Source organism: Schistocerca nitens, chromosome 2, assembly GCF_023898315.1.
Source record: "Schistocerca nitens isolate TAMUIC-IGC-003100 chromosome 2, iqSchNite1.1, whole genome shotgun sequence".
Lineage (NCBI taxonomy): Eukaryota > Metazoa > Arthropoda > Insecta > Orthoptera > Acrididae > Schistocerca > Schistocerca nitens.
In genome coordinates, this window is record NC_064615.1 from 52,978,152 (window position 1) to 52,991,844 (window position 13,693).

Sequence of the window (13,693 nt, forward strand, 5' to 3'; positions counted from 1 at the left end):
TGAATAGGGTCATATTCCTGTTAATAAATGGCAGATGTTAAGTACATGGATTTATAGCTGTAATTTTCTCAGCTGCAGAATGTAAAAGTCTACCTCGCAGAGCTCTCTTACTTATTTGTTGATTGGTGGTATTACTGCTGTTTTGGCCCCTTACGATTAAGAGAGCATGCGATTTTGCTCGTTTAACCTCCTAATCAAGTAAAGTGCGCAGGTTCAAGGGTGGTAGATATGGTCTTGAGGAACAAGTCAGGTAACCGAAATCCCCAAATGTCATCTAACGATACTATACAGCGTTTGAGGTTAACCGGTCACTGCATATCATCAGTCCTCCGTTCGGCAATAAACTTGAGGCGTCTGAAGGACGTATTTTCGACAGACGTGGACGAGTTAGACGTCACAGGGCATTCAACATGTTTCGTTTGCTCCCTTTTAATGCAAAAACTCAAATTTTTTGCTGAATGTGTGGACTAGTGCTTGTGTTGGCCTCTGTAATTATTTCAGTACCGATGAAAGAATTTTATGAAGTTTGTCGGTATTGTTTGTGTCTTGTATATCAAAGTAGGTAAATTAAACAAAAAGCACAAAGCTAATAGCAGTATTATAATGATGGGAAGTCAATGATAGATAAAAAACGCAAAATTTTGGCAAATAAGGATAAAAACATAAAGACATTCAAAAGGAAATTATAATTTTTCAGTAAGGAAACAGCAACTCTCATATCCCTAAAATTTGAGGAAAAACTGAGAAAACACACTTGGGAAATAGGTAACAAGTGCCTTGAGGCGAATCGACTGCCACACTGTTTTGCCGTGTACTGTCCTGTACTGCCATATACTGTAAAAGACGTCCAGCCGTATTTTAATTAACTCATTTATTAAATTTAACCTTAATTCCGAATTTAAGCAGTGTGACAAAAGTGGGATAAGCATTTCACCGTATCAAATTGACTTGGTGGAGCTACCGCGCATCCTATCGAGAGACGGTGCTTCCTTTTTGTTGGTAAATTCCCCTGGATGTAATGTCGTCTGAAGTGGGTACGAAAACATGATGATATCTGACCCTATGATCTGTCCGAATAGCTGCAACGGATTGTGACTAAATGACTTCAGTACGCATAATGAGGGAATGAATTTGATTGGCGGTTTAAACAACATTTCTTCAGCAAGGACAGCCACTGTCCTTTACAGGCGGTGGAAACGAGAAGTGGGATGCATGCAGGAAAAAGACTAGCGAATCACACTCCATGAAAATGACATTTATTAAAACGAAGTAGTCTTTCCTCGAAGTTAAGCAGTCTTGTAAGAAGTTAGATTCACCTTAACATTGTTGTTTCTTGCAAGGCTTCATTTCTCAATAAATCCTATGGGCATCATTTTGTCAGCAAGCGATCATGCTATTGGAGACATCGGACTCAGTTACGGTTGTGGACACATTAAAAATTCGAGCAGTCGCTGCAACAGTAAAGGAAAAACAATGAAACATACAGTCACCAATAATTCCCAGTAAATGCGTAAGGTTGCCGACAAATCTAGCTTGTGACAATAAAACACTATACTACATCGCGTGTTATATCAACATACAATGTGTATTACCAAACATGGTATTACGATGCAGTAAATGTTACCCTCTGGGAGAATTTAAGTAAAACTGACCGTGAGTTACCTAACGGGTTTGGCTTATCGAACCTGAATTCAGTGCTACAGAAGAGACCAGAAAGCTAAAGATTGAAATTTGGAAAATGTTTTGAGTAACCGAGATTACTTAAATGAAATAAAAACGGTCGCCAGCCAAATTAGGAGTAGTAATGTGAAACATAACTTTTTTATAATCTTTATAGAGTTATGATAAAGTAAAGTCGCTATTACTTCTTCCTCAAAGTAGTGCAATGAACTCTCCCATAATCAGACAAGTGGTACAGTAATGCTAGCAGTTATAAATAGTATATGCAAGTTCTCACAGAAATAGTTAACAGCTTATTTCTTCTCAATAGTAATTACTTTGTTATCTATGAATTATGTGATCATCAAAAGTTATGAAAGCCAATACTAAACCAGAAATGGACATGGGCTTAGTCCTGTTTCAATAGTTACTTTCCAAACAGTACAAATGTAATTAAAAGTCACTTGCCATAGGATTTTTACCTTCATTAAGAAGTAATATTGTTTCTAATTCTTACGGATAAAAGCAATTACAGTACCCTTATCTTCAATAAGCGAAATTTTTGGTGGGGGCTGTCAAATTGGCTTTCCAATTTTCATCACACAAAGTACACACAACTCAAATTTTACTTCAACTGCTATTAATATATTCATTATTCAAGTAGGTTTATTCATTTTAAGCAACTCAAATTTGGGGACCCTTATCTGTCCAATGCCATAAAGCAAACTAAACGGACTTTTCTCAGACAATTTGTAAGATGCAAATTTTGACAATATTCTTTCACTAATTTCACTCACCATGCATGGTTTTTAAAACAGTTAATTCTGCCCATTTTCTCTATATAATTTTAAGTATGACTTTAAGTGCATTTACACTTTAACCAACTTCAAAACAACGTGCTGTCTTGTTGCCATTAACATAACCAGTAATTTTCACTAACAGACTTTAGTGCAGTTAATCTTTAAAGCACGAACACTTTGAAATAAATCACTATGGAGGCTTTCATAAATGCAACGATAACTTCCTCACTTACCTTCAATTGAAACCACAGTATCTCTAAATATCTTTTTGCATTCAGAATTGTGCAAATAATCAACCATTTATTTTCATTAGATTTTAAGAGACAGGATACTCGGATGTCAGTATTTATGTGGAGTTGATCCTAAGAGGTATCATGAGAGGAACCAAATCAAGGATCGGAAACAAGTTTCACATAATTTGCCTGATTATTGCAAATTAAACAAGACTTATATCTACTAGTTCATAGTTTGACGAAATTCTGACCTCTTATAACTGTCTAAGTGATTGCGCAATATCGGTGGCGAGTACATAACTGCGACTTGACTCTCCTCTGGATGTAATTGCCTCTATTATCTTCTACTTGGCGACAAAATTTCATACGTTAGAGTCTTTTCCATTAATAGAGCACCGTTTTATAGCCGCACACGCATCCGAGGCCTTTCCATATTAATCCAGGTACTGGATGCCACCTTCGACATTTGCTTAGTTCACTCTATTGATGCTCAGACAAAACTTTCCAGTAGCTAGCTGACGACTGACTGGGGCCTCTTACTTGGCGCCCAGACTGAGCGCCACATTCACCTTTTAGCCCGCGCCAACCACTTTCTGGCCCTTGCCAACTCACTTCCGTTGCAAATGGGAAGTACTGTGGCTTTTCATTCTACACAGTGCAAGTCCCTAGGTATGAACCAACTTATACATAATTGTAAACAAACATCTTTTAAAAAATCTTAATATTTAAATGCATTAACATGTCCTCACAAATGCCACATCATTACATAGCATTTTCCTCCAATTAATAGAAAGAATTTAGATAGTAAAGAGAAATCATTTTAAACAACTATGCACTTCATTACAATGGGTCAAAGACATTACATACTGAAAATTACATACTTGACATGGAACAGAATTAATCAGTACACAATATTCACAGTATTAATTATGGTGTTACAACCATTCACTCCGTTCTACAAAACCTTTTGAGTACAGTGATGTATTCCTAATGTGACTGGCTAACGAAAAACAGTCGTCCTTCCAAAACTGAGCTGAAAGCCAATAAAAATCTACACGAACCAAATGTAGCTACTTAAATCCTTTGATAATGGAATTTAATTGTTGCACAGATAACCTTCATTATGAAACGAACACGAGTGACCGGATTCCCATCCAAAATATTTTATCATAACTGCGCTCATAAGCAGCACGTCTTAGTCCCCACAGCGTCATACAGTGGTTTACTGCTACCAAGTGCTTTCTGAAGCATCGGAGACGCTGTGCTCTGCTGCAGCCTCCCAGAATGGGGGTGGCCGCCAGCCAAGCGTCGCAAGAAATGACTCGACGCTGCCAGACGTTTTGTTCAATCGTGTGGAAGCTAAAACCGCCAGTGCCCGTTACTTACTCTCCCACCAGTTTACCGAACAAAATTTCAAACGAGAATTTGATGGAAACTCTACAGTTCGCAACTTGGTCTGTGTGACCACTCGCAAGACGTACCTTTAAAAAAGAGCAGGACAAACTGTCCCACATCCGGCAAAGCCACTACCCACCTTTAAAGCTAAAATTCAACCAACGTTCCTACACTTGCCCAACAACGAGCAAGATATACTGATTCTGCGATCATGCGTGCACTATCAGTTAACAACACTTTCGTACACTTCAGAGCTAACCACGTTTGGATTATGGGTAATGGGTGAATACGATGCTAGTACGGGATAAAAGCAAGTAAAATCAATGAAGTTGGTTCCCCACGCAAGCCTTCTCCCAGGCATGTTTACATGATACGAAAACAGCTAAACAAGAAACAGAACTACTACCTAAACCGGCATCTGTAAACATATGCCTAATCAGGACCCGGACTCGCATTTACCGCTTATTGCCAGCGCTCGCCTTACCACTTAGGCTGTACGAGACCGCTCCGCAGATCGATCCAGACCTCCGTATGCCACTCAGTTATCTACACTGCACAACACAATTAATGAATCACTCCTTCTAGCCGGCCGGTGTGGCCGTGCGTTTCTAGGCGCTTCAGTCTCGAACCGCGTGACCGCTACGGTCGCAGGTTGGAATCCTGCCTCGGGCATGGCTGTGTGTTATGTCCTTAGGTTAGTTAGGTTTAAGTAGTTCTAAGTTCTAGGGGACTGAAGACCACAGCTGTTGAGTCCCATAGTGCTCCGAGCCATTTGAACCATTTGGAACTCCTTCTAAACCGCATAATTTTCTTCGATTGCAACGCACAAGTTTGAAATTTGGCTCAAAGGCGCTTACCATAATGCTCTGAAATGTTACGAAAGCATGGGGTCCTGTGATTTCACCCTCGGTTCACGGCGACGTTGCGAACAGCAGGATCAAGACGCATACGAAATAAAGTCACAACTCAGAAGTTCTAGTCCGTGCAAGGCGAATTAAAGACGTTACATTGACACAAAATCTTACCACAATTACGCAGAATATCACTATGAACGTTACACATTTAACTCTTGCTTTGAGGCCTATGCAGCGACTATGGAGGTCAGAAGTGCAACTCTTAGCATTGAAGTCAAGCAGTTTCCTTATGGATGGCCAAGGGAAACATTTCAGGCACAACGGCGCTCACAGTCGACTGGAAATGACCTCAGGAGGTGGCGTAAAGGGCGTCACAGAAACCAGCGCTTCCATTGAGGCGTTGTTTTCCACATGTTTCGCGGTCTAAAGCAGAGTTCAGAGTGTGGTGAGCAACAGGACGCCATTCTTAACAACCTTTGACATTGCTGACTCTCCGCAGGCTATTCAACCGTTCTCTAAGGACATTTTGAGCCAGCAACCCCACTTAATGTTATCCCACCCCCTTGGAGTGCAATGCCACTGCAGTTTTTGGTCTGATATACAGGTTGGAACAATTAGTAACCACTCAAGACCATTCAACGAAACATGAGCACGACCCGTAACAGCCCTTCTGGTTCGCGCCCTCCGGTCCCATGATTACAGAGGGTTGCGACATTTACCCATGCTACAATATAAGAAGAAAGGATCATTCTGAGATCCCCCAGGTTCGACAACGCCCTTGGTGCCACCTAAACAGAAATAAACTGCGACCATGTACTAGGCCCGCCAACGGCCTTTCCGCAGTGGTAATACCCATTCCCGTCAGATCACCGAAGTTAAGCGCTGTCGGGCTGGGCTAGCAGTTGAATGGGTGACCATCCCGTCTGTCCAGCGCTGTTGGCAAGCGGGGTGCACTCAGCACTTTTGAGGCAAACTGAGAAGCTACTTGATTGAGAAGTAGCGGCTCCGTTCACGAAAACTGACAACGGGAGAGCGGTGTGCTGAACACATGCCCCTCAATATCCGCCGCATCCAGTGATGCCCGTGGTCTGAGGATGACACGGCGGCCGGTCGGTACCGTTGAGCCTTCATGGCCTGTTCGGACGGAGAGTTACATACTAGGCGCTCGCAGAGAGACAAGCCCTTCAGTACCCCTACACCGATGATAGCCGTCCAACAGGCGCAAAAGCAGTAGCTAGCATGTCTACAAATGCCTAGGACTCCAGTCAGGATTTCTGTCTGTGATGGTACATTTTAAGGTGCTCAACAATGGTGATGAGTAGGAGGCAGATGGGGTGTTTTCGAACTCGGGAAGGGCGGGGGGGGGGGGGTAGAGGGCGTAGAGGACGCCTTTGCCCCTTTATTGACGCATGGGACAATGTTACACCCCACTGTCATCACTCCACAGCAGGGTGCGAAATAGGAGGGCTGAAAAAACATAAACACCCTTCACTGCTTTGAATCGCGTTCAGACTTGGTCCTGTGGTTTTGAATGGTCCTTACTGGTTCCACTCAGTGCACTCTCACTGCACACCTAAAGGTTGCGGTGACGTTGAAAGAGATTGTTGGTCACGATATCCTTAGAGAATGGTTGAATCGTACGAAAGTTGTAAGAAGTGTCAAAGTATGTTAAGTAAGATCTGTAACTCATCATACGGGGATCTCACGTTTTCGAAAGTTAAATGTGAGAGTCAGCTCCCCAAAAGAAGAGATGATTTTACTGATGCCCCTTATGTCGCACTCTAAGGTCATTTCTGAGCGGTTGTGTGTCTGAAATATTTTCTTCGCAACTCATAATAAAACTACATCTCCTTCTACTACCATCGAATTCATTTCCTGACGTGTTAACAGGTTCGGGTCCCGGACGGGGCACACATTTCCAGCTGTCCCCACCTGTTGGCAGCTAAGGGTTTCAATTACTTATCATTCATTTTAAAAGTGCACGATTTCAACGCTGGGTGTCGCGGAGCTGATATCTACCGCAGAGGCGTCAAAACAAGGTTTGTGAAACGTCCACGATGCTATTCAGAATTATGGTCAATTCTGGTGCCAGTGTGATATAGTTAAGCCACATTAAAATATACATGAACTTCTGAGTTGTGGCTGTTTTTCCGCATTTGTTGACACCATGCTTTTTGGAGCGTCGACGAGACTGAGGGAATCTTTGCAGGGAGCCACACTTTTGCACCATCATAGAGGAATATTTTAGGCATCTTTTAGCCAATTTTCAAAGTTATGCGTAGCAGACGTGGAAACAGCGATAAACCTAACGTCGGGATTGATGGTCATAGAATAGATGAAGTTAAGGAATTGTACTACCTAGGCAGCACAATAACCAATGACGGACGGAGCAAGCGGGACATCAAAACCACACTAGCAGTCGCAAAAAGGGCATTCCTGGCTGAGAGCAGTCTACTAGTATCAAACACATGCCTTAATTTGAGGAAGACGTTTCTGAGAATGTACATTTGGAGCACAGAATTGTATAGTATTGAAACATGGACTGTGGGAAAACCGGTACAGAAGAGGATCGAAGAATTTGAGACGTGGTACTGCAGACGAATGTTGAAAATTATGGGGACTGATAGGGTAAGGAATGAGGACGTTCTGCGCAGAATCGGAGGGGAAAGGGAGATGTGGGAAACACTGACAAGAAGAAGGGACGGGATGTTAGGACATCTGTTAAGACATCAAAAAATGACTTCCATGGTTCTAGAGGGGGCTGTAGACGGCAAAAACTGCAGAGTCAGACAGAGATTGCAATATATCCAGTAAATAATTTAGGACGTAAGTTGCAAGGTCTACTCTGAGATGAAGAGGTTGGCACACGAGAGGAATTCGTGGCGGGCCGCATCAAACAAGTCAGAAGACTTTTTAAAAAAAAAGAAAACAAAAAAAACATGAGGAACATACGCGTCGCAGTGGGAGGTAATTAGGTGATTTAGAAAAATTGATTCTTTAATGTTATTGCACAATGTACTTCTTCTCATTGATTATTAATTCATTTACCCACACTCGCACAGGACGTGATTCTGGTGCAGGTTGTAGAAACAAGACAACGAGTATTCATGTACTTTCATTGTCTTTTTCATCATGGGCCCGCCTTTGCCTTAATTATTTCTATATTTTGATGACGAGCTAAAGTTTCAAATATTAAAATTAATTGCAGCAGTTCAATTGATGAGGCAAAACATTATGAGCACCCGCTTTGGAACGAAATACATCACTGATGCTGCCTATCAGGGATCCAATAGGTTCTTGATAGACTTGTGGAAGTATATGACATTAGATGTCTATACACAGTTCATGTAATATAAATGACGGGCTGCTGATTTGCGTACGCAGTGATGGCACCCGATAGCGATCCAGTTGGGTTCCACAGGATATTTATCAGGCGAATTTCGTCCCCGAGACATGAACGTGAGTGCACTATACTACTAATCCTCAAACCACTGTAGCACGGTTCTGGCTCCGAACCAAGGACAGTTATACTGCTGAATGATGACATCGCCGGCCGATGTGGCCGAGCGGCTCTAGGCGCTTCAGTCTGGAACCGCGCGACCGCTACGGTCGCAGGTTCGAATCCTGCCCCTGGCATGGCCGTGTGTGATGTCCTTAGGTTAGTTAGGTTTAAGTAGTTCTAAGTTCTAGGGGACTGATGACCTCAGGTGTTAAGTCGCATAGTGCTCAGACCCATTTGTAAGATGACATCGTTATCGTGGAAGGCACGAAGCATGAAGTGATGCAGGTGTTCCACAGCTGTTCCTGTCTTCGATTAATACCACAGGTCCCATCCAAGCGCACGAGAATGTCTCCTATAGCATAATACAGTTTCCACCAGCCCGCATGTTGTGGCGCCCTGCACGTTCTGAGCCACCGCTCACTTCGGTGGCGGCGTTTGTGGAGAGCCGACACGTTTACAGTGATGTTGTTGTTGTTGTGGTCTTCAGTCCTGAGACTGGTTTGATGCAGCTCTCCATGCTACTCTATCCTGTGCAAGCTTCTTCATCTCCCAGTACCTACTGCAACCTACATCCTTCTGAATCTGCTTAGTGTATTCATCTCTTGGTCTCCCCCTACGATTTCTACCCTCCACGCTGCCATCCAATACTAAATTGGTGATCCCTTGATGCCTCAGAACATGTCCTACCAACCGATCCCTTCTTCTGGTCAAGTTGTGCCACAAAGTCCTCTTCTCCCCAATCCTATTCAGTACCTCGTCATTAGTTATGTGATGTACCCATCTAATCTTTAGCATTCTTCTGTAGCACCAAATTTCGAAAGCTTCTATTCTCTTCTTGTCCAAACTATTTACCGTCCATGTTTCACTTCCATACATGGCTACACTGCATACAAATACTTTCAGAAATGACTTCCTGACACTTAAATCTATACTCGATGTTAACAAATTTCTCTTCTTGAGAAACGCTTTCCTTGCCATTGCCAGTCTACATTTTATATCCTCTCTACTTCGACCATCATCAGTTATTTTGCTTCCCAAATAGCAAAACTCCTTTACTACTTTAAGTGTCTCATTTCCTAATCTAATACCCTCAACATCACCCGACTTAATTCGACTACATTCCATTATCCTCGTTTTGCTTTTGTTGATGTTCATCTTATATCCTCCCTTCAAGACACCATCCATTCCGTTCAACTGCTCTTCCAAGTCCTTTGCTGTCTCTGACAGAATTACAATGTCATCGGCGAACCTCAAAGTTTTTATTTCTTCTCCATGGCTTTTAATACCTACTCCGAATTTTTCTTTTGTTTCCTTTACTGCTTGCTCAATATACAGATTGAATAACATCGGGGAGAGGCTACAACCCTGTCTTACTCCCTTCCCAACCACTGCTTTCCTTTCATGTCCCTCGACTCTTATAACTGCCATCTGTTTTCTGTACAAATTGTAAATAGCCTTTCGCTCCCTGTATTTTACCCCTGCCGCCTTTAGAATTTGAAAGAGAGTATTCCAGTCAACGTTGTCAAAAGCTTTCTCTAAGTCTACAAATGCTAGAAACGTAGGTTTGCCTTTCCTTAATCTTTCTTCTAAGATAAGTCGTAAGGTCAGTATTGCCTCACGTGTTCCAGTATTTCTACGGAATCCAAACTGATCTTCCCCGAGGTCGGCTTCTACTAGTTTTTCCATTCGTCTGTAAAGAATTCGCGTTAGTATTTTGCAGCTGTGGCTCATTAAACTGATTGTTCGGTAATTCTCACATCTGTCAACGCCTGCTTTCTTTGGGATTGGAATTATTATATTCTTCTTGAAGTCTGAGGGTATTTCGCCGGTTTCATACATCTTGCTCACCAGATGGTAGAGTTTTGTCTGGACTGGCTCTCCCAAGGCCGTCAGTAGTTCCAATGGAATGTTGTCTACTCCGGGGGCCTTGTTTCGACTCAGGTCTTTCAGTGCTCTGTCAAACTCTTCACGCAGTATCGTATCTCCCATTTCATCTTCATCTACATCCTCTTCCATTTCCATAATATTGTCCTCATGTACATCGCCCTTGTATAGACCCTCTATATACTCCTTCCACCTTTCTGCTTTCCCTTCTTTGCTTAGAACTGGGTTACAGTGATCTACGGTCGAATTCTGATGTTCTCGTGCCCACTCATTGGTAATTGATGATGTCGTTGGGTCAACATTGCCCGCTGCAGTTGTAATTGACGATGTCATCGGGTTAACACGTGAACACGTGGGGGTGAACTGCTGCGGGGCACCATCTTCAACAATGTACTATGAACGATCTGCTCCGAAGCATTTGCGAGTGCCCCAGCATTGTGCTCTTTCGACAGAGATGTCACACATCACCACCTATCCTACTTTACAGAGCAGACAAGCCTCTGAACCCTACGTTCTGGAAGAGCCGTAGGCGTCCAACCATTCGGCGCCTAGTAGTAGTTTCACAGTCCTTCTACCTCACTCCGTAGATGTTCACGACAGTCACTCGTGAATATTCGACCAGCTTCGCCATTTTCGAGATACTTGTTGACCGGTTCTGCGTAATAATAGTCCGTCCTTTTTCAAAGTCACTTGTCTCAATGGATTTCCCCATTTCCAGCGCACATCTTCGCTAGGATGATCCACCGTCTGTGTCTGCTCAGTTTAAATACACTGGTATCCAATATTAAAATAACAATAGGAAATATTGCAAGATTCCTTTTATTTTGCTTCAAAATAGTGTTAACATGTGATAGTAAAGTGGAAACAATGTAAAGAGTACAGAATGGAAGCAACTGCAACGTGCATAACGGTAGACCAAAACATTCTTCGTTTTTCTCCACCTTAACGCAATTGGTTTAAATGGCTTTGAGCACTATGGAACTTAACATCTGAGGCCATCAGTCACCTACAGCTTAGAACTAATTAAACGTAACTATCCTAAGACATCACACACATCCATTCCCGAGGCAGGATTCGAACCTGCGACCATAGCGGTCGCTCGTTTCCATACTGAAGTGCCTAGAACCGCTCGTCCACAACGGCCAGCCTTAACGGAATTGTACGCAAATTCTGACAATATGCTCGGTATGGGTTGTGACGACCTCTGGCAGCAATACAGGCTTGACAACGACGGGGCATACTGTGAATGATGTCATCAGTCTCATGTTGAGGCAATAACGCCCATCTTCCTGTAGAACTGCTCGCAAATCTTAGAGAATGGTTGGTGAATGATGACATAATGGAACCCACCTGCCAAATGCATCCCAGACATCCTCTGGGGAATTCAAAATTGGGAGAGCGAACAGGCCACGCCATGCGCGCAGTAACTTCTATTTTCAAAAAGATATCAAGCATTCGTGCTCTATGAGGTCGAGAACTATCGTCCATCACTACGAATTCTGGACCCACAACTCCTCGTGACAGCCGCACATAACGTCCGAAAATCTCGTCACAATACCTGACAGCAGTTAAATTTTTCCGATTCACGAAGAGGTGTTCGAGCTGTCAACATAGTCCTTGCCCTCACCATTGGGGATCCTCCTCGCTCTCGCTCTCTTTCCACAATGTTTAGTCCAGAAATTGGGTTCCTGCAGCTGTGAATTCGTCGAGAACCACTCTCCAGACGAAAGTGGGCCTCATGTGTGAAAAGAACATTGGCCTGCTGTTCCATCGTCCAGGTGGCATATTGACGATACCACTCTAGATCGCTTCAGTGAAGACGGGACAGAGGTATATATACAGCAGGTCTCCGACGGTAAGGGGTACTCTGTGGAAGCCTTTTGTACATCATTGGCCGCGATAGAACAACTCCAATGAAAACGGCGGTCACATGCCAGTTGTCGCGGGGTGTAGCGGCGCGGTCTGAGGCGCCTTGTCACGGTCCGAGCGGCTGTCCCCGTCAGAGGTTCGATTTTTCCCTCGGGCATGGGTGTGTTTGTTGTCCATAGCGTAAGTAAGTTTAAGTTAGATTAAGTAGTGCGTAGCCTTAGGGACCGATGACCTCACCAGTTTGGTCCCGTAAGACCTTACCACAAATTTCCTATTTTCACATGCCAGTTGCCTTGCAGTACTAAGGCGGTACCATCGCGCCCATACGGCCACATAACGGTCCTGTGTTTCTGATGTTACACGTGGTCAGCCCTGTCCACGTCTTCATGATACAGATTGGGTCTCTACAGGGTGTTACAAAAAGGTACGGCCAAACTTTCAGGAAACATTCCTCACACACAAAGAAAGAAAATATGTTATGTGGACATGTGTCCGGAAACGCTTACTTTCCATGTTAGAGCTCATTTTATAACTTCTCTTCAAATCACATTAATCACGGAATGGAAACACACAGCAACAGAACGTACCAGCGTGACTTCAAACACTTTGTTACAGGAAATGTTCGAGATGTCCTCCGTTAGCGAGGATACATGCATCCACCCTCCGTCGCATGGAATCCCTGATGCGCTGATGCAGCCCTGGAGAATGGCGTATTGTATCACAGCCGTCCACAATACGAGCACGAAGAGTCTCTACGCACATTTGGTACCGGGGTTGCGTAGACAAGAGCTTTCAAATGCCCCCATAAATGAAAGTCAAGAGGGTTGAGTTCAGGAGAGCGTGGAGGCCATGGAATTGGTCCGCCTCTACCAATCCGTTGGTCACCGAATCTGTTGTTGAGAAGCGTACGAACACTTCGACTGAAATGTGCACGAGCTCCATCGTGCATGAACCACATGTTGTGTCCTACTTGTAAAGGCACATGTTCTAGCAGCACAGGTAGAGTATCCCGTATGAAATCATGATAACGTGCTCCATTGAGCGTAGGTGGAAGAACATGGGGCCCAATCAAGACATCACCAACAATGACTGCCCAAACGTTCACAGAAAATCTGTGTTGATGACGTGATTGCACAATTGCGTGCGGATTCTCCTCAACCCACACATGTTGATTGTGAAAATTTACAATTTGATCACGTTGGAATGAAGCCTCATCCGTAAAGAGAACATTTGTACTGAAATGAGGATTGACACATTGTTGGATGAACAATTCGCAGAAGTGTAGCCGTAGAGGCCAATCAGCTGCTGATAGTGCCTGCACACGCTGTACATGGTACGGAAACAACTGGTTCTCCCGTAGCACTCTCCATAAAGTGACGTGGTCAACGTTACCTTGTACAGCAGCAACTTCTCTGACGCTGACATTAGGGTTATCGTCAACTGCACGAAGAATTGCCTCGTCCATTGCAGGTGTCCTCGTCGTTCTAGGTCTTCCCC